The sequence below is a fragment of the Macaca nemestrina genome, chromosome 1, assembly GCF_043159975.1.
Source record: "Macaca nemestrina isolate mMacNem1 chromosome 1, mMacNem.hap1, whole genome shotgun sequence".
Lineage (NCBI taxonomy): Eukaryota > Metazoa > Chordata > Mammalia > Primates > Cercopithecidae > Macaca > Macaca nemestrina.
The window spans coordinates 160,342,242-160,368,403 of NC_092125.1; the positions used below are offsets into that span (position 1 = coordinate 160,342,242).

Consider the following 26,162-nt stretch of genomic DNA (forward strand, 5'->3'; position numbering starts at 1 on the left):
CCTGGTTTCAAGTGATTCTCCTGCATCAGCCTCCCAAGTAGCTGGGATTACAGGCATGTGCCACCATGCCTGGCTAATTTTTTGTATCTTTAGTAGAGATGGGGTTTCACCATGTTGGCCAGGCTGGTCTCGAACTCCTAACCTCGTGATCCACCCGCCTCGGCCTCCGAAAGTGTCAGGATTATAGGTGTGAGCCACCACACCCAGCTGACTATTATATTTTTTTAAACTTCAAGATTTCCTTTTTGAATATTGATTTTGAATTCTACTATGTAGGGATTACTTTGCAGACATCTGTTTCATTCTCAATTTCTTCACTTTGAATCAAAGACAATTATACTATTAATAGACACTTATTTTCCATAGTGAAAAAATAAGTTTTAAAAGTTGAAGTGGCAAGCAATTGTCAAAATATAATTTATATATATTTTTCCATATTGCAAACTGTGAGTTACTATTATTAAACCTCAAAATACAGATTTCTTAGTATCCTCTAAGAAGTGATACAGCTTTACTTTTGGAATGTTTTCAGGACTGAACATTTAATGCTCTCTTAGCTCATGTTAGCACTGATGTTTTCAGAAAGTGAAATTGAGCATATTAAGATTACGCTTATGCACATATGTGTGCTCACGCTCATAAACACACAAAGAAAATAGCATTTGTTTAAAGTTTTGTCCAGTTGAAAAAAAAAATCTATACAATCTTTCATATTTAAAGTTTATATTTTATCTCTCGGTTTTGTAGGCAAAATATCGCCACTTAAATGTTAAGATATTAGATCTTAACCTCTGAATTTTTTTCATCTCTACCTGAAAACTCTGTTGGATTCCTTTTTACAAAAAACTCTCTGCCAGGCCATGGTGGTTCATGACTGTAATCCCAGCACTTTGGGAGGCCAAGGCAGGCAGATCACGAGGTCAGCAGTTCGAGACCAGCCTGTCGAACATGGTGAAACCCCGTCTCTACTAAAAATACAAAAATTAGCTAGGTGTGGTGGAAGGCGTCTGTAATCTCAGCTACTTGGGAGTATTAAATATACTCCCAAAGTATACGGAGAAATTATCTCCATATACTTTCTGCCTCAGCAGGCAGGAGAATTGCTTGAACCCGGGAGGCAGAGGTTGCAGTGAGCCAACATCACACCACTACACTCCAGCCTGAGTGACAGAACGAGACTCGGTCTCAAAAAAAAAAAAAAAAAGGGTTATCATATTTAGGGTTGCTAGGTTTAGCAAACAAAAATACAAGGTATTCAGTTAAATTTGAATTTCAGATCAACAGCTGAATTTTTTAGTATAAATATTTCCCCCAGTACTGGATTGGATATCCAGATCAATGTGTTAATGATTTGGGGACACATACTAAAAATTGTAAACTGTTGATCTGAAATTTAAATTTAACTGGGTGCTCTACAATTTATCTGGCAGCCTACTGATAATAGAACATATATGTTGAAACCATTAAGGCCATGATGTGTACGTAATGATCAGTATCTAATTTCTTGTGACTGAGAAAAGTTACACTTTAAATTCAGAGGGCTGGACCCTATTTATCTAAGGGCCTGGCAAAGTAAGGGCATTATTATTATCTGAGTACCTCTGCAAATTTATCCCCTACACTGTAATTCAAATCCTAGCCTGGTCCCGAAGTTTATATTCTATTACTATATAAAACATTTTCCTGCAATGGAATTAGTCCTTGGAATACAGATTTCCTGTTTACAGAGCCAATTCTACATATTTTCTATGTAATCTTTGGTCAGAAGAGAGTATTTGTGTAATTTTTATATTTAATAACATTTGAAGGCTTTAAAATCAGAGTATACAAAAGATTTACTCAAATTTAAAAATAGAGTGGAATAAAATGAATTAGGCATCTTTCAGCTTCTGCATGTAAAATAGCAGTAGTGGTGTTGTAGTACAACAGAACACATTGAAATTTTTTTATTTTTTTTAAGCAGATTAATTGTCTTCTTTGGATCTCTGAAAACAAAAACCATTTTGTGGGAGTTAGAATCACTGTCATCTTTGTCAGGTAATTATCCAACTTCTGGTAAAATGGATATTATCCTTTCTCCATTTAGAAATAAAATTTAAATTTTCCTGGCTTTGAAAGAAGTATTTTCTTTCATCACGAGTTAGAAATTATCTCCGTATACTTTCTTCAGAATATTTTTAAACAAATATCTTAGAATGAAGCAAGCATTCCACTCCACCCATTTTGGGGTCCTTTGTGTTAGGCAATTTACTTGATTCTATGAGGAATGATGGGTCTAATTTGAATGCCTACTATCTGCCAGGAATTAAACAAGATGCTAGAAAGTAATAAAACTGAATACAAATTCAAACTAGAGATATGTGAGCTTAATATAGGCCCCCAATTTTTTCTGCTTCTTAAAAATTTAGAAAATTATCCCCTTTGTGACTGAGGCTCCTAATCTTTAAACAGATTTTAATAACTGATACCTCACAGAGGTACTAAGAGGATTTTATAAGTATACACATATAAGTATAAACATATATTATAAGAATAGAAAATTTTATACTTATATAGAAGTACTATATTTAGCAGACCATATGTCTCACAGAAAGTACTCAATACAGCCTGACAGGGTGACTCACGCCTGTGATCCCAGCACTTTGGGAGGCCGAGGCAGGCAGATCATGAGGTGAGATTGAGACCATCCTGGCTAACATGGTGAAACCCCATCTCTACTAAAAATACAAAAAATTAGTTGGGTGTGGTGGCAGGCACCTGTAGTCCCAGCTACTTGGGAGGCTGAGGTAGGAGAATGGCATGAACCCAGGAGGTGGAGCTTGCAGTGAGCCGAGCTCGCACCACTGGACTCCAGTTTGGGCGACAGAGCAAGATTCCATCTCAACAAACAAACAAACAAACAAACAAACAAAAAAAGTACTCAATACTCGCAGCTGTTACTAAATCAACAGGGGACATTTATTTCTGATATATGCACTAAATAGTAATTATTGTAATAGCTTTAAGGCTTGCCAAAGCGAAAAAGATAGGGCAGATTGAAATTGCCTACTTGAAGATAAATGTTAGGCAAGATATTAAAAATTGCTAAGCCTCTTCCATTTTGAGGGGAAAAAGGTGGCTAAATTATGTAAGTAGTATAATTGATAAGGCTAATGGAACATATTGTGTCCAGAATTTATTCCTTCTGGTGGGTTCTTGGTCTCACTGACTTCAAGAATGAAGCCACGGACCCTCACAGTGAATGTTACAGTTCTTAAAGATGGTGTGTCCGGAGTTTGTTCCTTCAGATGTTCAGATGCTTTCAGCGTTTCTTCCTTCCGGTGGGTTCATGGTCATGCTGACTTCAGAACTGAAGCCACAGACCTTCACGGTGAGTGTTACAGTTCATAAAGGTAGTGTGGACCCAAAGAGTGAGCAGCAGCAAGATTTATTGCAAAGAGAGAAAGAACAAAGCTTCCACAGTGTGGAAGGGGACCCAAGCAGGTTGCCACTCCTGGCTCGGTTCCAGCTTTTATTCCCTTATTTGTCTCCACCCACATCCTGCTGATTGGTCCATTTTGCAGAGTGCTGATTGGTGGGTTTACAAACCTTTAGCTAGACACAGAGTGCTGATTGGTGCATTTTTACAAAGCACTGATTGGTGCATTTACAAATCTTTGCCTAGACACAGAGTGCTGATTGGTGTGTTTTTACAGAGTGCTGATTGCTGTATTTACAAACTTTTAGCTAGACACGGAGTACTGATTGGTGCATTTTTACAGAGTGCTGATTGGTGGATTTACAAACCTTTAGTTAGACACAGAGTGCTGATTGGTGTGTTTACAACCTTTAGCTAGACAGAAAAGTTCTCCTCCCCACCTGACCCAGAAGCCCAGCCTGCTTCATCTCTCAATATCATGTGAAAATTCTTAACACACCAAATTCCCACATTTTGTGTGGTACAAAATAGAAAAAAAAAATTAAATATAAGATCAAAAACAACTTTAAAGAAACAGAGTTTTACCTCCATCTTGGTTATACAGGATTTAGATCTAAACCAAGAGGGTCCCTCTGAGAAAAGTCATTCATTCATCTCAACAACAACATAGTAAAATAAATAAAAGAATAAAGAAAGAAAAAGGAAACGAGCAAGGAAGGAAAGAAGAGAGAAAGAAAAGAAGAAAGGAAAGGAAGGAAAGAAAAGGAAGCAAAGAAATAAGGGGAAACAAGTTGTTGTTATTAAGGTGGATCTGGAATTGAAATTTTTCCTCTGATTAGCTGACATATTTAGGGACTTTACTTTCATGAATATAAAATATCAGTTACGGAGAGAGTTACTTGAAAAAAAAAAAAAACCCATAGATGTCTTTGTTGATAACTTTTGGGCTAGGGTAATGAAGCAGTGATTAAGTTTTTAAAATTTTTCTAGCAAAGATAACCTATTTCAAGAATAATGTTGCTTTTGGACCCTTCTGCTGTTAAAGCTTAAAACTTATATTTGTTTTATCTGAGTTCCTTCTTCCAGGAAACAACCCTCAGGCCTCTCACAAAAAGGATCAAAGATCTGAAACCAGATCACCATATCCGATTCTGGAGGCCTCATTCACCTTGATTGCTTCATTGCCCCTCCCAAACTCCTGTTTCCTTACATATTGTTACATTTCTTCTCTGCTACATAAACCCCTGGTTCTAGTCGATCAGGGAGACTGAGATTCCATCTCCTCCACTGCAGCACCTGGTGACAGCCTTCTTGCTTGGCAATACTTGTTATCTTAGTGATTGGCTTTCTGTGCAGTGAGCAACAGGACCTAGACCAAACCCTGGTGTTTTGGTAACAGTGTTAGTTTTAAATTCTCTAACAAGTGCTTGTTCAGACTAAAGACCACCGAAAAAGACTGTTGCATAATAAATATTCAAAACATTTAGATTAAATGAAAGAACTCTGAGCCTGGCTCTAGGCTTGGTTTTGGCTTTCAATTGATTTTAGATTTTGTCATATTAATTTGACTTGTATTTAACACTGCAGCAGCAAAGTAATACTCCATTCTATCCTAAAGAGACCTGGATGACAAAGGTTTAACATCTCCCTGTTTTGTATGGGAATTTACCTTCTTGGTCAATTCTTCCCTCAAGTTACCAGAACACTTATAAAGAAAACTTGCATTGTATATATCAAGAGCCAAAACTTTACATGAAGCTTTTATTTTTAATAGAGCAATATAGTCAAGAGTAAATTGTTTCAACTTTAGTACCATATGAATGATAATATTTAGTAATGGATGTTCTGAAAAGGGAGTACCTTTGGAAAATTTTACAAGCTCTATTAACTTAGGATAATAGAGTAATAATATTTTTCTCTTAATAGAAAACAATTTTAATTTAGCAAAAATTTATTAGTAGAATCCATCACTTTCTTTCAGAAATCTGAATTTGGCTTGATTTTCTCCCTTTAAATTAGTACTATTTAATTCCAATGACCAAATACATTTCCGGAATGGGCATTTATTATAGCAGGACACATGACTTACAGGAGACATATGATGCATATTAACTGAAATAAAATGATGTATATTTATCTTCAAGTTCTTGAGATTAACCTTTGTAGTAGATTCATAGGTATTATAGAGCAATGTCATCAATTGTATTTCAAGTTCAGACACTGTTGTTAACACAGAGTTAAGGAAAAGTTTATTTCTGTGGAAACAGCATGAATACACAGTCAGGAAAACATGTTTTACACATTTAAAAGCAAATTGTTTTTCTTTATTAAATGCTCAAGAAAACAGTCCGGTTTTGGAAATGCTTGGTGAGTGACCAAAAGAAAGATTTGAAATAGTCTCAAATTAAAAATAATTACACATAAAAATTGCTGCATATATTTTATCAAACTCATTTTTTCTTAGCTTGTAACTTCTTTTCCTATGTGCACGTTATTGAAGTTGCAGTAAGAAAACACGTGTAGCTTTTTTCATGTTTTCTAAAATTATGCACAATGTTATTTTTTTTAATTGCTCACTGTACTTTTAAATGACATGAACTGAAGTTGTAAAGGCATCTTGAAATTATGGGCTTCAGCTTTATTCTCTTCCATTTTCTCTCACATCCTTCCTGGTAAATAGTATCTCTATTTATTGTTGCTGTCTCAAAGCAAAATTTTATATTTTCTATTGCTTTCTTACATATAGAAAATACTCAATGAATTGTGGCATTTGAAACATGTAAATTGTGAATAATATGTAATCCCAATAGCCTGACATTTATATTAAGAAAACATTCTCTATCTCAACTGCTGAACCACAGTGAAAAACATAATAATCATTTAAATAAATTCTCTGACCTACTAGAGTTTTGCATGGATCATAAATTGATATATATATATATATGTATCAACTTTTATTTTGCTGTTGTACCTTCCTAATCAGTTTCTTAATTACTTCAGTCTCCTTACTTTATTTTAGAAATAAGTGGTTAAACTATAAATATAAATAGATGTCACATATTATGCAATTACAAGACAAGTAAATATTTCCCAACTTTATAACATATTCATAGACTAAAAATTATGCAACTTTAACATAATGTCATGATAAGAAAAAAGAAGTATTTTCAAGTTTAAAGAAAAGCTTCATGGGAAGTTATGTTTATACCTTTATAAATATGCAAGAGAGATCTAAAAACAATGTTGGACAAGGTTTTTATAAAGAAAGATGAACATTATAAAAGGCAAAGAGTAGAAACAACAACTCAAGTGTCTACCAATTGCAGAATGAATGAACAAAATATGACATGTACATACGAAGGAATATTATTCAGCCATAAAAGGTAATAAAGTACTGATACTACAACATGGACCAACTTTAAAATCATTATGCTAAGTGAAAGAAGCCAGGTTCAAGAGGTAACATATCACTTATATAAAATGTCCATAATAGAAAAATCCATAGAGAAAGAAAGTATAATAGTGGTTGCCAGAACCTGGGAGAGTGGTGAATGAGGAATGATTTATCAGTGGGTATGAGGTTTCATTTTCAGGTGGTAAAATGTTCTGTTAATAGATATGTGTGATAGTCATACAACCTTGTGAATGTACTAAAAGATATTGAATTGTGTGCTATAAGATGGTCAAAATGGTGAATTATATATTATGTGAATTTTACCCCAACTTAAATACAGAATGGCATAGAAGTGTGAAATATTGTGGTATAGTTTATGCTACTACAATACAGTAAGTGTCATAAAGTAATCATATTATCTGGCATGTAAAATATCAAAAATGTTTGTTGAAAAAATGGATAAGATAAACTACAATTACTGGAGGACTTTACCAATAGTGTTAAGGAACGTAACCATCTGCCATTGAAGGTCTGGAATCTAGAAAGTGGGATTTTTAATGTAATACTTTAGTATATTTACTGTCATTTAAAAAGTCACTGCAAAACCACCAGTCTGGTAAAGAAAGGATGACTTCTTGAACTAGAACAGAAGCCATTAGGATATAGAGGAGAGAGAAATTTACGTTCCAAGAAAGCATCTCGGCCAGGCGCGTCGGCTGACGCCTGTAATCCCAGCGCTTTAGGAGGCCAAGGCAGGCGAATTATGAGATCAAGAAGAGTTCCAGACCATCCTGGCTAACACAGTGAAACACCGGTTGTACTAAAAATACAAAAAATTAGCCGGGCGTTGTGGCACGCGCCTATAGTTCCAACTACTCGAGAGGCTGAGGCAGGAGAATCGCTTAAACCCAGGAGGCGGACGTTGTAGTGAGCCCAGATCGCGCCACTGCACTCCAGCCGGAGTGACAGGGCAAGACTCTACTCTGTTTAAAAAAAAAAAAGAAAAAGAAAAAGAAAAAAAGAAAACATTTCAGAAACTAGTGGTTTGTCAAGTATTAGATGCACATAGACACTGAGCCATAATGCAGTCCCTGTCCTCAAAGAAACTACTGCTAATGAAAGTACGTTTATTTTGATTTTGCAAAATGTAGAGTAAAAATAGTATTATTGACATTTTTAGAATTTTATATATGCATTTATTTATACAGAATATATACTAGATTGTATCATATATTATTTTACATATGTAACATTTATCTATATAGAGAGAAATATATATACCTACATATGTAGATATATATCTACAAATACATAGATTAAGATGTGATTACCAGAAATTTTCAAATTTTCAACTTTCAACTGCTGTGAAGATTACAATCCAAGGTGGTTAATTCATTTTAACCAGTTCGTTCTTTCCGGGAGATAATTTATAATATCTTTTTTTCTATTCTTATTTCAGGTGTTCTTCTGTTTTTCCAATGCATTTTCATTTGATTTTTCTGGCAAACATAAATAGGAGAATAACTAAATTTGAAAATATTTGGCCTTCCCTAAGTTAAAAGAAAGAGGAAGAGAGAGTGAGGGAAAAATCATATTAAGTCAACTCTGATATTCTGACAGAATTGATGCACCTCCCAGTGTTAGCAACGTACACCTCTTGCACTGGGAAAATCAGAGATACTCTCTGAAAAAAAAATTAAATAACCATCCAGAATTATAATTTGGTATCTGCCTGGGCATAAGCACACAAAGGGAAAGCTAAAAAAAAGTCTTATTCAACTTTATTAGATACATATTTTATCCAAGATGAAGTCTCTATGACCCTTTATACTGTAATTCACATTTGAGACGGCTGCACTTTGCCTTTTTCACAAAACAAACCATCAGATGACGGTGGTAACAAAATAAGAGATGGTGAATACATCATCTTCCACAAAACAGAGTCAATTACTCCTGGCTTTATATATGAAAAAATATGAATATGATAACATCTTTCACCACATCATTTCAAACCAGCTGAGGAAAAACAATTGCTTGAGAAACCTATGGTGTTTTGAGAAACAGAAAGTAAAGTTTGTAATCAAGATTCTACTTTAGCTATTTACTAAATGCATTTTCACTTGCAGGATCAGGCACAAAGTTTATAATAAAAATCTATTTATTTAATTCACTAAAATATATGAATAATGTTACAACAAACTTTGATAAAAATGTTCATGTGTAATTACATGATAGGAAATTTAAAGTATATGCATGAAATATTCTATATGATTTGTGGGGTTTTTTATTATTAAGTAAGTTACAGACTAATTTCTGAAACCTTATGCTTACTGTATAAGACTTAAGAGATTATAGAATTATTGGCTGGGACAACTGTAGAGACTGGCTAATACTCATTTTGTTACATTTTCACTTTTTGTGATAAAAATCTGTTGAACAATGTTTGGCTAGCTAAGCTTTCTATTTCACCAGTGCATCTCATGTGCTAATGAATTAATTCATTGATCTACTACCAAAACCTATTTGAAGCCCCATTGTTCACTATTTAATCTGCAGTACCACACTAGAATGTTGGTGTATTGGTAGGTTTATACACACACACACACACACACACACACACACACACATTTATATATGCCTTTATATGTGTATATATAAAACATGAAGATACATACATACACATTTATATATATGTGTATATAAAACCTACCAATACACCAACATTTTAGTGACTGTGTTACACACTCACACACACGCACAGTCATGCATCACTTAATGACAAGGATACATTCTGAGAAATACATGGTCCTTAGGCAATTTTGTCATTGTGTGTATTTACATAAACCTAGATAGTAGAGCCTACTACACACCTAAACTATATGGTATAGACTATTGCTCCTAGGCTGCAAACCTGTGCTACATGCTATTGTACTGAATATTGTAGGCCATTGTAACACAACAAGAATTTGTGTAGCTTAACATAGTTAAACATAGAGAAAGTACAGTAAAAATATGGTATATAATCTTAGGGGATCACAATTCTAAATGTGGTTTGTCATTGACTGAAACATCATTATGCAGCACCCGAGAGCTTGTGTGTCTGTGTCTGTGTGTGTCTCTCTATTAGCTATGTTTACATTTTATAGGCAATATGTATATTTATAGGCAATATACTTATTTCCTATAAAAAGGTACACATGAAAATGGTATTATATTTATCAACAAATATAGAAGTCAGTAGTTAATATGAGTGCAGTTTTAATAATTACAAATCATAAACTAATGTTAATAGTGGAAATAGAATATTATTTGCATATATGAGCAACCAGTTGCCAAGAGTAAAAGGAGGATATACCCAGTATGTAAAAAAATGCTGGATTTTGTTATTTGAATGACCTTCTTGTTAATCTATTGATGGCAGGTCACAAACTATAATTTTAAAACTAATAGTATATATGCTTTATAAAATCTTTGATTTAGAAATATTACAAATAAATCTTTCATTGAAGAATGTTTAGTGATATTGAAAAAAGAGATACCTCATCTGCCAGGATCCAATTATGCAGATGCATGGAGCTTTATGAATATTGTTTGTAGTAGAATATATATTACAATTCTCATTAATTTTGAAATTATCTTTGTTTTTATATGTACAACTCTCATCTTTTAATTAGGCTAGAAAGGACTATATTTAGCCAATAATTAAAAATTTAGTTCTGAGGCAAGAATATTCTTTTGGATATGAATGAACTACTTGACATACCAACAGATGTTTCTTCTATTTAAGATAAGGAAAATATTTTTCCTCCTATACAAATGAAACCATAAATTTGAGCAGTACCTCAAATTCATATAAGATCCCCATGAATCCGTGTTATGGAGTGATTTGAAGCAGGTAAGACTTAATATTTGAAACTACAAATTCAACCAATAAAATTGAATTCATTTTATGCAGGTACCAGAAATTATTCATGTTCAGAACAAGCACACTTATTCTAATAATGACTGTGTTTTATATTATTTTACTAAAGCTATTCACATTTTAAAATGCCTCTTTTATATTAAAACAGTTGGCATAATATTAGACAGTTCTTAGTTCAACAGTCATACAGGACACAAAAAGCAAAAGCAAAGCAAGTTGAGAGCTCAGAAAGGATGAAATTCATAATCTTTAATTGAGATATGTTTAATAGTTTGAAGTGGTTGAGAAAAATTGTTTTAAGAACAATTAATTTTAGCCTTAATTCACAATACTTAATAAGAAAAGTTACTTTATACTGTAAATAAATAGAGGACATTTTCTAGAAAATTTGCTGTTGCATATATTCACTTAGGGATCTGGTCTGGTATTATTAAAGAATACAAACACTGAGTGTATTAAAAGTATACAACTAAGAAACTTACATTATCCTCTTTGCACAGCTTCACAATTAAGTTAAATAGAACGTTCTGTACTTTGAAACCTAGGCAAACTTCTTAAAATTTTTAGCTACTTTTTCTTATTTCCTAACTAGTTAATACTAGTATTATTACTAGGAAGAAACTCAGAAAATTCCATAATGGCATTTGTAGGAACTAGATTGTCTAGAAAGGTATATGAGGTGTAATACAAATATTTTTGGCAGATTCTTTAGTGTATACAAATTTAAAAATAAACAGAGAAGCATATCTTTCATGGATAACATATACAAGCAGTTGGAAATGATATATTTAAAATTGTCCCATGTCATAAGTTAAAGAGAACAGACATTGTTTGCAATCTTTTGTTTTATCAAGAAAAATGAGATTGAGATGATATATATCTTCTCTCATTTTAGTATGTGAAATCTTTATTGTGGTACAAATTGGTTGTATGTGAGAACACAGAAGTGTGTAATTCTTAGCAGTATAAAATTGTCAGCAACTAGGCAAGAAAAGGAAGATAAATAAATACAGGATTCATTTGGAGCTACTAGTTGTTTGTTTATTGCTTTTAATGAAAAAGACCAAAGATAACTATTTTTCTCAAGAAGACACCTTTTCATAAATAATTTCCACTTTTATTTTAGATTCAGGGTGTACAAGTACAGGTTTGTTAAATGGGTGTGTTGCATGATGCGGAGGGTTGGGGTACAGATAATCTAGTCACCCAGGTTGTGAGCTTAGTACTGGATAGGCAGTTTTTCAGCCCATGTCCCCAATTCCCTCTCCCTTCTAATAGCCCCCAGTGTCTATTGTTCTCACCTTTATATCCATGTGCTCTCAATGTTTAGCTCCTACTTGAAAGTGAGAACATGATTGTTTGTTTGTTTGTTTGTTTTTCTGTTCATGCTTTAATTTGCTCAGGAAAATGGCATCCAACTGCAACAATGTTGCTGCAAAGAACATGATTTCATACCTTTTAATGACTGCTTAGTATTCCATGGTGTATGTGTACCACATTTTCTTTATTCAGTCCACCATTTGATGGGCATGAAGGTTGATTCTGTGGCTTTGCTATTGTGAATAGCACTGTGCATGAAAATACTTGGTTGAATGATTTATTTTCCTTTGTGTATATACACAATACTGGGACTGCTGGGTCTGAGGATAGCTCTCTCTTAAGTTATTTAAGATGTCTCCGAACTACTTTTCACAGTAGCTGAAATAGTTTACATTCCCACCAAAATAATATAAGGGTTTCCTTTTCTCCATAGCTTCACTTGCATATGTTGTTTTTTGACTTTTTAGTAATAGCCACTCTGATTGGTGTGAGATGCTGTCTCATTGTGGTTTTGATTTGCATTTCTCTGATGATTAGTGATGTTGACCATTTCATCATGTTTGTTGGTCACTTGTATGTCTTCTTTTGAGAAGTGCCTGTTCATGTTTTTTGCCCATTTTTAATAGGATTGTTTTTTGTTTTTTGATGATGAAGTTCCTTATAGGTTCTGGATATTAGCCCTTTATTAGATGTACAGTTTGTGAATATTTTCTCCCATTCTGTAATCTGTCTGTATACTCTGTTGGAATTCTTTTTTCCATGCAAAATCTCTTTAGTTTAAGTCAGTCTCACTTGTAAATTTTGCTTTTTGTCGAAATTGCTTTTGTGGACTTAGCTGAAAATTATTTCCTAAGGCCCATTTTTGAGAAGGGTATTTCCTGGATTTTCACCTAGGATTTTTATAGCTTGATATCTTACATTTAAGTTTTAATCTATCATGAGTTAATTTTTGTATATGTTGAAAGGTAGGAGTTGTTTCATTCTTTTATATGTGGCTAGCCAGTTATACAAACACAAGTTATTGAATAGGAAGTTCTTTCCTCATTGCTAGTTTTCATCGACTTTGTTAAAGATCAGATGGTTGCAGGTGTATAGCTTTATTTCTGGGTTCTCTATTATGTTCCATTGGTCTATGTGTCTGTGTTTGTACCAGTATCATTTTTTTTTAGTTTATAAGTCAGGTTCAAACTGCCTTATAATACAGTTTGAAGTCTGGTAATGTGATGCCTCTGACTTTGCTCTTTTTGCTTAGGATTGCTTTGGCTATTTGGGCTCTTTTATTATTCCATATGCATTTTAGAATAGGTTTTTCTATTTCTGTGAAAAAAATGATGTTGGTACTTTGGTAGGCATGGCATTGAACCTATAAATTGCTTTGGGCATTATGGCCATTTTAACAATATTGATTCTTCCAGTTCCAGTGAGCATGGAATACTTTTCCATTTATTTATGTCATCACTGATCTCTTTCAGCAGTGTTTTATAGTTCTGTTGTAGAGATCTTCCACCTCCTTGGTTAGCTGTATTCCTAGGTACTTCTTTTTTGTAGCTATGTTATATGGAATTGTGTTTTTGATTCAGCTGTCAGCTAAAAACTTATTGGTATATATAAATGTTAATGATTTGGGTACATTGATCTGAAACTTTACCAAATTCATTTATCAGTTCTAGAAGCCTTTTGGCAGAATCTTTAAGGTTTTCTAGTTATAAATCATATCACCAGTGAAACAATATAGTTTGACTTCTTCCTTTCCTACGTGGATAACTTTTATTTCTTTCTGTTGTCTAATTGTTCTGGCTAGGACTTCTAGTACTATGTTGAATAGGAGTGGCAAAAGCAGTCATACGTATCTTGTTGCAGTTCTCAAGGAAAATAGTTGCAGCTTTTGCCCATTTAGTATAATGTTGGCTGTGGGTTTGTCATAGATGACTCTTACTATTTTAAGGTGTGTTCCTTCAATGCCTAGTCTGTGAGGGTTTTTAATCACGAGGGAATATTGGATTTTATCAAAAGCTTATTCTGTATCTATTAAGATGATCATATGGTTTCTATTTTTAATTCTGTTTATGTGGTGAATGACATTTATTGATTTGCATATGTTGAAACAAACTTGCATCCCAGAAATTGATTGCAGTGAATTAATTTTTGAATTATTTCAGAATTCTGTTTGCTAGCATTTTGTTGACAATTTTTGCATCTATGTTCATCCGGGTTATTGGTCTAATGTTTTCTTTTACTGTTGTGTCTCTGCCAGATTTTGGTATCAGGCTGATGATAATTCTGCCTTCATAGAATGAGGTATGGAAGAGCTCTTCCTCTTCAATTTTTTGCAAATGTTTCAGTAGCATTGAAACTAGTTCTTCTTTGTATGTCTGGTAGAATTCAGATGCTAATCCATCTGTTCCAATATTTTTTTTTTGGATAGCAGAGATTTTATTATTGATTCAACTTTGGAACTTGTTGATGATCTGTTTATGTTTTCCCTTTCTTCCTGATTCAATCTTGGGAGTTTGTGTATTTCCAGGAAATTATCCATTTCCTCTAGGTTTCCTAATTCATGTGTATAAAGGTGTTCAAAACAGTCTGAGGATCTTTGTATTTCTGTGCTATTGGTTGTCATGTAAACTTTGTCATTTCTGGTTGTGCGTATTTGGATCTTTTCTGTTTTTCCATTTGCTAATCTAGTTAGCAGTCTGTGAACTTGTTTATTTATTTATTTATTTATTTATTTATTTATTTATTTTTGAAGGACCAGCTCTTGGTTTCATGCAACTTTTGTATGGATTTGTGCATCTCAAATTTGTGTTGTTCTTTCAAGATTTAGTCATTTCTTTTCTTCTGCTAGCTAGGGAATTTGTTTGCTCTTTTGTTCTAGTTCCTCTAGATATAAAGTTAGATTGTTAATCTGAGATCTTTCTATTAAATGAAGGTGTTTAGTGCCATGAACTTTCCTTTCAATAATGCTTTTGCTGCATCACAAAGATTCAAAAAAAAGTTATTTCTTTATTTTCATTAATTTTAAATATTTCATATTCATGCCTTAATTTCATTGTTCACCCAAAAGTTATTCAGGAGAAAATTGTTTAATTTAATTTCCATATATTTGCATAGTTTTGAGAGATCTTCTTTGTATTGATTTCCATTTTTATTCTACTGTTATCTGAGAGTGTATTTAATATGATTTTGATTGTTTTGAATTTATTAAGACTCATTTTATGTCCACACATGTGGTTGATCTTAGAATATGTTCTTTTTGCAGATGAGAAAAAAAATGTATTCTGTGGTGGGTTGTTGAGTCTATCAGGTTCACTTAGTTGAGTAGACAGAATTTCCTTGTTAGTTTTCTTCCTTGATGATCTCTCTAACACTGTCAGTGATGAGTTGTACTCTCCCATTATTACTATGTAGTTACCCAAGTCCTTTTGTAGGTCAAAAAGAACTTGTTTTATGAATCTGGGTGTTCCAATGTTGGGTACATATATATTTAGAATAGCTTAGTTTTATTTTTGAATTAAATGTTTTATTGTGTTGGTTTGAAGTCTGGGTTCTCAAATATAAGAATTGCTGCTTCTACTCTCTTTTTTTCTGTATGCATGGTAGATCATTCTCCATTTCTTTACTTTGAGCCGGTGGGTGTTGTTACACATGAGATGGGTTTCTTGAAGACAGCAGACAGTTAAGTCTTCTCTTTTTATCTGTGCTGCCACTATATGCCTTTTAAAATGCCTTTTAAATAGGGCATTGAGATCATTTACATTCAGGTTTAGTATTGATATGTGAAGATTTGATTCTGTCATTGATTTGATGGTCATTTGATTCTGTCATTATGTTGTTTTCTGATTATGTAGACTTGATTGCATAGTTTCTTTATAGTGTCTGTGGGCTAGGTGCTCAAGTGTCTTTTTGTGATAGCAGGTACCGTTCTTTCCTTGTTTAACACTCCCTTAATGACCTCTTGTAAGGCTGGTCTAGTGGTAATGAGTTCCAATAGCGTTTGCTTGTCTGAGAAAGATTTTATTTCTCCTTCACTTATGAAGTTTAATTTGATGGGATATTATATTATTGGTTAACATTTCTTTGCTTTAACTATGGTGAAAATAGGTCCCCAATCTCTCTTGGCTTGTTAAGGTTTATACTGAGAAGTTCATTGCTAGCCTGATGGGATTCCCTTTTTACATGACTTATTCCTTCCCTCTAGCTGCCTTTAAGATTTTTTTCTTTCACATTTGCCTTGGTGAACTGGATGACTAATTTCCTTGGGGATGGTTGTCTTGCATAGTATCTCATTAATGTCCTCTTCATTTATTAAATTTTCATGTCAACTTCTCTAGCTAAATTGGGGAAATTATCATGGACTATATCCTCAAATATGTTTTCCAAGTCATTTACTTTTTCTCCTCTTTCTGAAATGCCACTGAGTCAGAGGTTTGGGCTCCTTACACAATACCATATTTCTTAAAGGTTTTTGTACATTTTATAAGATTATTTTTTCTTTATTTTTATCTGAGTTGATTTGAAGGAACAGTCTTTAAGCTCTGAAATTCTTTCCTTAGCTTCATCTATTTTGCTGTTAATTTTTCTGACAGAATTATAAAATTCTTTTTGTAAATTTTTTAATTCCATGAAGTTCAGTTTTGTTCTTTCTTAAAATGGTTATTTCATCTTTCAGCTCTTGAATTATTTTACTGGATTTCTTGGATTGGGTTTCCACATTATCCTGAATCTCAGTGAACTTTCTGATATCTATGTCTGTCATTTCAATCTGATTAAGAATTACTGCTAGAGAGCTAGTGTGCTTTTCTTGAGTTAAAGGGCCACTCTTACTTTTTGGATTGCCAGCATTCTAATGCTAATTTGTTCTCGTCTGAGAGATCTAGTGTTTCTTTAATTGTATTGTAATCTGAGAATAGTCAACTGGTTTCATTTGTGGGTGTTTTCAGAGGGATACAGCTCTGTGCAGGATCTTCATTTGTGAGTAGATTCTTGCCCTGCATTTCATAGGTGGTGTATAATTTCAGAATATTTTGGTGTTGTAATTTGAGGTGAAAACCAGTAGATTTTGCTTAAGAGTAATTGCAGGCAAATATCTCATTACTCAGCTGCATTTGCAGTAGTGCTTAGTTTTGAGGGTGGAGAAAAATGATCCCCTGCCAGATCTGCTCCTAGGCTTTGGGGAGGCCCTTGTGATCACCAGTGCTGTGCCTGTATTTCTTTTGTGAGATGTTCTGGGCTATCAGAGCTCTGTCAGATGGAGGCTGCAACTGGCAGAGAGGTCACACACTTCCTAGACTGGCCATGCAGTGGGAGACAATGCCCTGCCTCTGGACCAATCCAGAAACCCACACATCTCACCCATCTTAGTGTTCTGAGGGTGGGAGCTCCACCTGTGCTCATGTGCTGACAAGAGCTCTCTGCTTGGCACTCCTAAGCTGCACACTGGTGCTCTAGAGTGCTGGCACCAGTACATGGCTTCCCTTCCAAGCTCTTGTATTTGGATACCAACTTTGTTGGGGGATCTGAAGTACCCTCAGGCCACCAGGAATTACTAAGGTAGGGATAATTGCAATGCATTCAGGCGGACAGCAGAGGCTGCTGCAAGTACATATTCCTGTGGGAATGACCAGGCAGGGGTCTTGGGAGGGACTAGTTGGCAGGACAGCCTACAGATCAGAAATGCCCTTGCAAGAAAGTTGACACTGCTTTTTCTTTGTCCCATAGTAAGCTGGAGTTAGAGCAATTTGGAGGAAGATGGGGAACCTTGGGGGATGGCCTCATATGGCTCATCCATAAAACATATAGGCTCATATGGCTATGCTCTACCATAGTTATCCTATTCCCAGAATCCCCTCTGGGTTCCTTGCATGCTTGAGTTCTGTCTCTGCCTAGTCTCTGGGCATATCTGTGGAGGTAGTGGGATCTTTTTTAGCTAGGATCCTAGAGGCCCACAGCAAGAGTGGGCTGTCCCACCTATTTTACATCTTGATGACTGAATTTTGTCCAAATAGGAAACACTTTATTTTCATTTCTGTCTCTAAGACAAATGTGTTCAGAACATCTATATATATGTTACTGAACTTGAAATTTGATTCAATATCTTCCCTAAATGCATTTGGGAATGTATAAAATAGCAGTACAAAAAGATTCAAATGAAAGTAGTCAAAACATATATCAAACAATGCAGACACACATAGACAGACACAAACAAGATTGCTTGTTTTATGTACAAAGAGGCACTTAAATTTAATTATTTTATTTTCTTTTTTTATCTATCCATACATGATATAGCTGAATTTATACCAATGATTAGATTGTCAAACTGAACTTGCACACATTAAGCTTGACTAACTAATGTCAAGGATACAGGCAATTCAAAGACTCAGATGAAGCAGAAAGAGGTCTGAGAGGTAAAGGACAATTTCTTAAGTTCTTTATGCATGAGAATAGATATGGGAGGTTCAAAGGATTCCTAATTTAGAGGGAGATTTTAAATACTAAAATTATCATTTTATACCCCCAGAGAGTTGCATAGCCTTCCTTATATTACATAGCAAAATTTCCTAAGAAATCAGAATATACAGGTACAGGGCATCTTGTTAAAGTGAAAGATAAGGTGTCTTTCTCCTTCCAAATATCAATGCATTATGTTATGTATTTACCAAGGTGACCATCAACCCACATCTGAAAGGAATGAGTAGATCCTAAATGAGCTGCTCCTTTCTCCCAGTCAGTAGTCTTCCAGCCATTCAGCAATTAATCCATTTAACAACTAACACAGATTTTAATAGTTTTTAATAGGTTTGGAACGTTTTTCCTACTCTGAAGTTACTTACAATCAAACATGTATTTTTTTACCTAGTATTCTAATTACTTTGTCTTTATCAAAAAGTAATTTAAGGACCTCCTACTCACAATTGCATCTTTTCTATCTAACAGATGTGAATCACATAAAAGTCAGTCATAATTTATTTGCTTAAGAAATGAGTGAAAAACTACTTAAAAGTGTAAAAGCTCACAACTATAACCACATTGATGCCTAAAAGACATATCATATATTTGTGATTTGTTGTCAGAAATGTATGGTGTCAGCAATAGAATATATTTAGTACCTATGAGTTACATGGTAGTACAAAGAAAAAAAAATGCCAAAGTAATTTATCATAGCTCATGTTATAAAAGGAAAGTCTATCAGCTAGGTCATCAAAGACAAATGTAATCTAATAAATTAGTATAACTTTGGTGTTCAAAAATTATATATAATTATGTTTTTCATTCGTATTTAATAGTTTGAAATTTTCAAAACAATCTATTTTTTATTATTATTATACATGACTTATGCTTATTATGCATTTTACGGAACAGGCCAATGATACGCACGATGTCTCAACAATTTTTTTATCAGTAATATTGTAAGCTAGAATTGGAGCAAGGACTAAAACACTATTTGTGAAATTTCCATGTTCTTCCCACTGTACCACACTGACACTCATTATAAATGTGGCCATACCATAAAGACCAAAGTGCTTCCTAAGTCATCTCGTATTAGATATTGTCTTCTGTCACCACTGATAATTCATTAAATAAATATTATAAACAAGAATAAATATGAAATATAATAAATTATAATAGTATTACTAATTTATACCGGTTACCATTTTGTTTTAGAAAAACTAAGATTTGCTTTAGAAATGTCTAGATATTTGGCAGCAGCATAAATCACAATTCTAAACTATTCAAAAGAAGTGACAGAGAAAATCACAGTTCCCTTTGACTGCAATTCCACCTTTAAAATAAGTATTCTTATGATTGAGAAAATATTTTCCATGACAAATGTTCTTCAAGAAAGTACTTTATATCAGCGGCAAAGTAAAATAAAATAGCATTTAAAATATATGTATTCAATAGTTATGTGAAAATGTTCAACATTACGGCTGGGCATAGTGGCTCACGCCTGTAATCCCAGCACTTTGGAAGGCCGAGGCAGGTGGATCACCTGAGGCTGGGAGTTCGAGACCAGCCTGACCAACGTGGAGAAAACCCATGTCTACTAAAAATACAAAATTGGCCAGGCGTGGTGGTACATGCATGTAATCCCAAATACTCGGGAGGCTGAGGCAGGAGAATCGCTTAAACCTGGGAGGCGGAGGTTTCAGTGAGCCGAGATCACGCCATTGCACTCCGGCAACAAGAGCAAAACTCCATCTCAAAAAAATAAATAAATATATAAAAATAAAAACAAAAGTTCAACATTACTAATCATCAGGGAAATGTACTTTTCAACCACAATGAGATATAATCATATCCATCATTAGAATGGTCATTATCAAAAAGACGAAAGATAACAAGTGTTGGCTAGAAGGTGGGAAAACAGAACTCTTGTACACTGTTGATGATTAACTCAGTCATTATGGAACAGAATGGGGGTTCCTCAAAAACTTAAAAATAGGACTACTATGTGCCCCAGTAATCTCACTTCACTTTAAATGTATCATCACATACATTTAAAGGAAATAAAATTAGTAGGTTGAAGAGATGTCTGCCCTATTGTGTCATTGCTACATTCTTTATGATAGACAAGATTTGGAGGCAGCCTAAGTGCCAGTCATCAGATAAATGTATAAAGAAAATATATTATCTATATAAACAGAGTACTTTTCAGCCTTAAGAAAGAAGTAAATTCTCTCATTTGCAAAAGCATGAATGAACCTAGAGGACCTTATGTTAAGTGAAATAAGTGAGACACAGAAAGTCAGGTACTGCATAATCTCATATATACAATCTAAAAATCTTGAACTCATAGAAGCAGAAAGTAAAATGGTGGTTATCAGGGTCTGGGGGCTTTGGGGATAGGGAGATGTTGATCAAAGTGTACAGAGTTTCAGTTGGGAAGAATAAGTTCTGAAGATCTTGTACAGCATGGTGAGTATAGTTAATAGCAAATGTATACCTGAAAAATATGAAAAGATGTGATGGTGATCTTAAATTTCTCACCATAAAAAAATTGATAAGTATGTGAAGTAAGGGTTATATTAAGTAGCTTGATTTAATCGTTTCACAATGTATACATATATAAAAACATCACATTGTAACCCATAAATATATACAATTTGTATTTGTCAAGTATACCTTAATAAAGCTGGGGAAAATAAATAAATAAGTTAATTAATTAGTGATAAAGCATAAAATGTATGTTTATGAAAGATAAAATGTGTGTGTCTTGTTATATCCATCTTATTCCATCCTGAAGAGATGGCATTTAATGAAAGAAACACCGTTTGAAAGTAACTTGTCACTTCAATACATTTACTTTTCCTAAGCACTATTATGAGATTTTGATAGAGAAGCACAAATAGAATTGTCGGTCAGAAAGTTCTATGGAAAGTTTGTGAAAGGATTCTGAAGAAGTCATGAAACAAAAATATTTTCATGAACTACATGTGGCCAGCACTGTGCTAGACTGTGGTTATAACAATAGTAGGAATAACATAGGGTCAGACCAAAGAGTTATTTGGTGTGCAAAGAAAATACTTGGGGATTGGAAGATTGTTCATATGTGTAAGGTAATTTAATTCATTTTGTGCAATGAAAATATAGCCAAATGCATAAACATGCATATGTACATGCATGCCTACTTACACACATAAATATAAAATTTCCACATTTCTGGAAAGATTTTCTCATTTCATCCAGTAACACTGCTGCTATGTCTAGAAAAACAGTTGTTTTGTGTGATACGTGTACAATAAGCTCTGAATAAATTAAGAAATTTTGTAGTTCAAACTTTAACCTATCCAATTCCTTCAATGCAATTTCCTTGATCACATAATCAGGCTGAATTAGTTTCTCCCTCTTCAATTTCCATAACATTTAAAATGTACATTATTGGCCAGGCGCAGTGGCTCACGCCTGTAATCTCAGCAATTTGGGAGGACGAGGCGGACAGATCACCTGAGGTCAGGAGTTTGAGACCAGCCTGGAAAACATGGTGAAACTCTGTCTCTACTAAAAATACAAAAATTAGCCAGGCGTGTGGGTGGGCACCTGTTATCCCAGCTACTCAGGAGGCTGAGGTAAGAGAATCTCTTGAACCCGGGAGGTGGAGGTTGCAGTGAGCTGAGATCTTGCCTGTATACTCCAACCTGGGTGACAGAGCGAGACTCCATCTCAAAAAAAAAAAAAAAGAATATACAGAATATACATTATTATTTTTTATAGCTTCATAATAAGTAATGGCATCTTTTTTAAATAACAAATTAAAAACAGTGACAATGATGGAAAGTATATAACTAAAGCAGTCAAAAACATCTTCTCTTAATTTTCTTTATCAATTTACTCTGGTTAAGTGTTCTTTCATCTTTTCACATCCAGAAAATTACTTTTTTAAGTTTCCTAGGTTAAAGTATATTTTTAAAAGTTGATTATAATAACCCATCTTACAGAAGATTGATACATAAATTAGATCATCCAATTAATTTATCTATAGTATAAAGATAAATGTCATTATCTGGTATAGAAATATTCAAGATGAGTCATAGCTATTGTTGTTTGGTGAGATCAAAATTAATCAGGAAAGTGATTCTCAGCTTCCAAGTTTTAATAATATAATTATATGAGGGATAATTCGTCTGGTGTGATGGCTTCAAGTCACTGGTTTGTCCTCTCAGATTTTCATGCTGAAGATTTTTTCTTTATATAAAATTCTTAGTTGCACTTCATAAACCTCTGTTTGCTTTCTTCCATTTGATCTGATTTGAAAAATTCCAGGCCTTAGGTTTCGTTTTCATTACATAGTCCATGCTGTGTTGACTTTATCTTTTGAATTTCGCACACTGCTTTGGTATCTGGTATCATTTACAATAAAGTTCCAGTGTCTTCAGTGCATGTTGGCTGAGTTTTGAAAAATGCATATTCCTGTGTAACCCAAATACCTACAATGGCAAAAAACATTTCCATCATTCCATAAAATTAGTTCATGTTCTTTTCCAATCAATCCCATCATCACAAGTAACATTATTATGATTTTTCCTCACCATAACATGTTTGTTGTTCTAGAAATTCAAAAATTATGCATTATATATTATTTTGTGTAATGCTTCTGTCGCCCAGCCTAATGTTTCTGAGATTCATCCTTGTTGGGCATATTAGTAGCATATTCTTACATGCAGAGCATGATTCCACTAGTATGAATATATGACAGTGTGCTGATCTGATCTGCTATTGATGGACATGCAGGGGCCTATTATCAATAAAACTGTTATAGATATTTCTATTTTGGTCTTTTCAGGAACATATGTTTCCATTTATTTTTGGCAAACTGCATTCAGGAATAAGAGTGCCAGGTTTTAGGGTATTTAATTTTATAATACAGTGTCAAGATACTTCTGTTTTGAACTCTAACAAGAAGTTGTCAGCTCTTTTCCAAACTAGTTGTACAATTTTACAGTTCCATGAAGAATTTGTTACAAATCATCAGTAACATTTGGTGATATAATTCTTTTAAATTTAGATATTTTGATTGATGTTTATTGTTTTCTCATTGGTTTTAATTTACCTTTTCTTGATGATTAGTGATGTTCAGAACTTTTCCATGAGCATATTAGCAATTGATATGTTTTGTTTTTGAAGTGTCTGTTCTGTTCTGTTCTGTTTTCTATTTTATTGGGTTGTTTGTTTCATTTAGAATTCAGATATAAGAGGCCTCTATATGTCACGGGCATTGTACTTTTGCCTGATGTATGTTTTGAAAATAGTTTCTCCAGTCTGTGCCTTGCACACTTATTTGCTTAGTATTGCTTTCTTTTAATGAACAGAACTTTAATTTCTGGTTAAGTCTAATTTATCACTTTTTTTCTTTAATTGTTATTGCTTTCTGTAAACTATGAAAACTTTATCTACCTCCAAGTCATATACCGATTATTTCAGGTTTTCTTGTAAAAGTTTTATGATTTCAATAACTGAAACATAAATGAGTTTGTTCTATTTGTTGTCACACTTGCTGCTTCTTTTCATATCTAGTAATTATTTTGAACTTTATTTTTAGAGTGATTTTAGGTTCAGAGCAAAATCGAGCATAAGATACAGATTTCCCATATGCCTCCTGCCCCTACACATGCATGGCTACCCCCCTATTTCAATGTCCCCAATCTGAGTAGCATATTTATAACAACAGAGAGCCTACAATAATACATCATTATCATTCAAAGTCTATAGTTAAATTAGGATTTGTTCTTGGTATACATTCTATAGAATTAGACAAATATGTTATGACAGGTATCCACCATTGTGGTACTATACAGGACAGTTCACTGTCCTAAAAGTCCTCTCTACTCCACCAATTCATCCCTCCTCACTCTTAAGTTCTGGCAACTACTGCTTTTTTACTATTTCCATAGCTTTGCTTTTCCCAGAATGTCATACAGTATGTAGCCTTTTCAGTTTGATTTTTTTTTTTTTTTTACTTAGCAATATACATTTACGCTTCCTCCATGTCTTTTCATGACTTTATACCTCATGTTTTTTACTATTGAGTAATATTCAATTTTCACTGTTTATTTCTTCACTCACCTACTGGTGGGCATCTTGTTTACGTTCACATTTTGGCAATTATTAATAAAGTGACTATAAAGACTTATGGGCAGGTTTTTGTGTGAACACAAATTTTATTTATTTTTAAGTATGTATTTATTTTTTTGAAATGGAGTCTTGTTCTGTTGCCCAGGCTGGAGTGCAGTGGTGATCTCAGTTCACCACAACCTCTGCCTCCTGGGTTCAAGCGATTCTCCTGCCTCTACCTCCTGAGTAGCTGGGATTACAAGCATGCACCACTATGCCTGGCTAATTTTTGTATTTTTAGTAGAGATGGGGTTTCACCATGTTGGTCAGGCTGGTCTTGAAATCCCGACCTCGTGATCTATCCACCTTGGCCTCTCAAAGTGCTGGGATTATAGGCATGAGCCACTGCGCCCAGCTGTGAACACAAATTTTAAACTCCTTTGAGTAAATTCCAAAAAACATGATTGCTGCATCATACGGTAAGAATACGTTCCGGTTTATAAGAAACTGCCAAACTCTCTTTCAAAGTGGCTGTACCATTTTGCATTCCCACCTGCAATCAACGAGCGCTCCTCTTCCGCCACATCCTCACCAGCCTTTGGTGTCAGTGTTCTGGAATTTGGCCATTTTAATAGGTGTGTGGTGGTATCTCATTGTTGTTTTCATTTGCATTTCCCTGATGACATAAGATATGGAGCATCTTTTTATACATTCATTTCCCATCTGCATATCTTCTTTGATGAAGTATTTGGTCCATTTTGTAATCAAGTCTTTGGGGTTTTTATTGTTCAATTTTAAACATTCTTTGTATATTTTGGATAACAGTTCTTCATCAGAAGTCTCATTTGCAAATATTTTCTTCTGGTCTGTCCCTTATCTCTTCATTCTCTATGGAGTGTCTTTCACAAATCAGAAATATTTAATTTTAGTGAAACCCAACTATCTAGTAATTTTTAATTTTATGCTTGGCATTACATATAAAAGAGCATGGAAACTTCACATCTTGCCCTAGACAGGGTTCTGTCTTTCCTGTGTCAAACTATATTACAAAGTTCCTACCATTTCAATTCATTCAGGGCTTGCGCTGAGTTAATGCTTAATTGCAGGTTAATTCCACCTCTGATTTATTTCTACTCCTTGGCCCTGTCTTTTCTGGTATTGTGATTTGTTGCTTCTGAAGCTAGGCATTGCTTATAAAATATAATATTTTTAAGTTTTCTATGTATAGAAATATCCAACTACCATAATATATTGGAGTTTAATCAGATGTAGAAATGATGGCATTACTTGAAAGTTTATTTTCTTATTATTTTTGCTGGTATATTTGGCAATTTTTAATTGAAAGTTAAATACTTTACATTAAAAAACTGTCAAGGCCCTAAATGATGTTTTTAGTATAGATTTGCCTTTGCCTCTAATAAATAGTTAGAATATGAGTAAATTTGCCCATGTTGGTTTGAGCTGATTTGAACCTGAGTTCAATCTTTTGAGAGAAGATCTATCCCCAATTTGTACTTACTACAATAGAATAGCGTTAGGAGATATAAATGAAAGCTTGG

At 33.9% G+C, this 26,162-nt stretch overlaps 1 long non-coding RNA gene across 4 annotated transcripts in view; it reads left to right on the forward strand.

Moving 5' to 3' along the window:
• LOC105482644 (uncharacterized) overlaps positions 1-26,162 on the forward strand; it is a 90,718-nt gene that overhangs the window by 34,916 nt on the left and 29,640 nt on the right. For all 4 annotated transcript variants that reach the window (XR_011609223.1, XR_987738.2, XR_011609225.1 and 1 more), the window contains one exon: positions 1,964-2,037. This is a non-coding gene — a long non-coding RNA (uncharacterized lncRNA). The remainder of the gene's footprint in view (positions 1-1,963; positions 2,038-26,162) is intronic.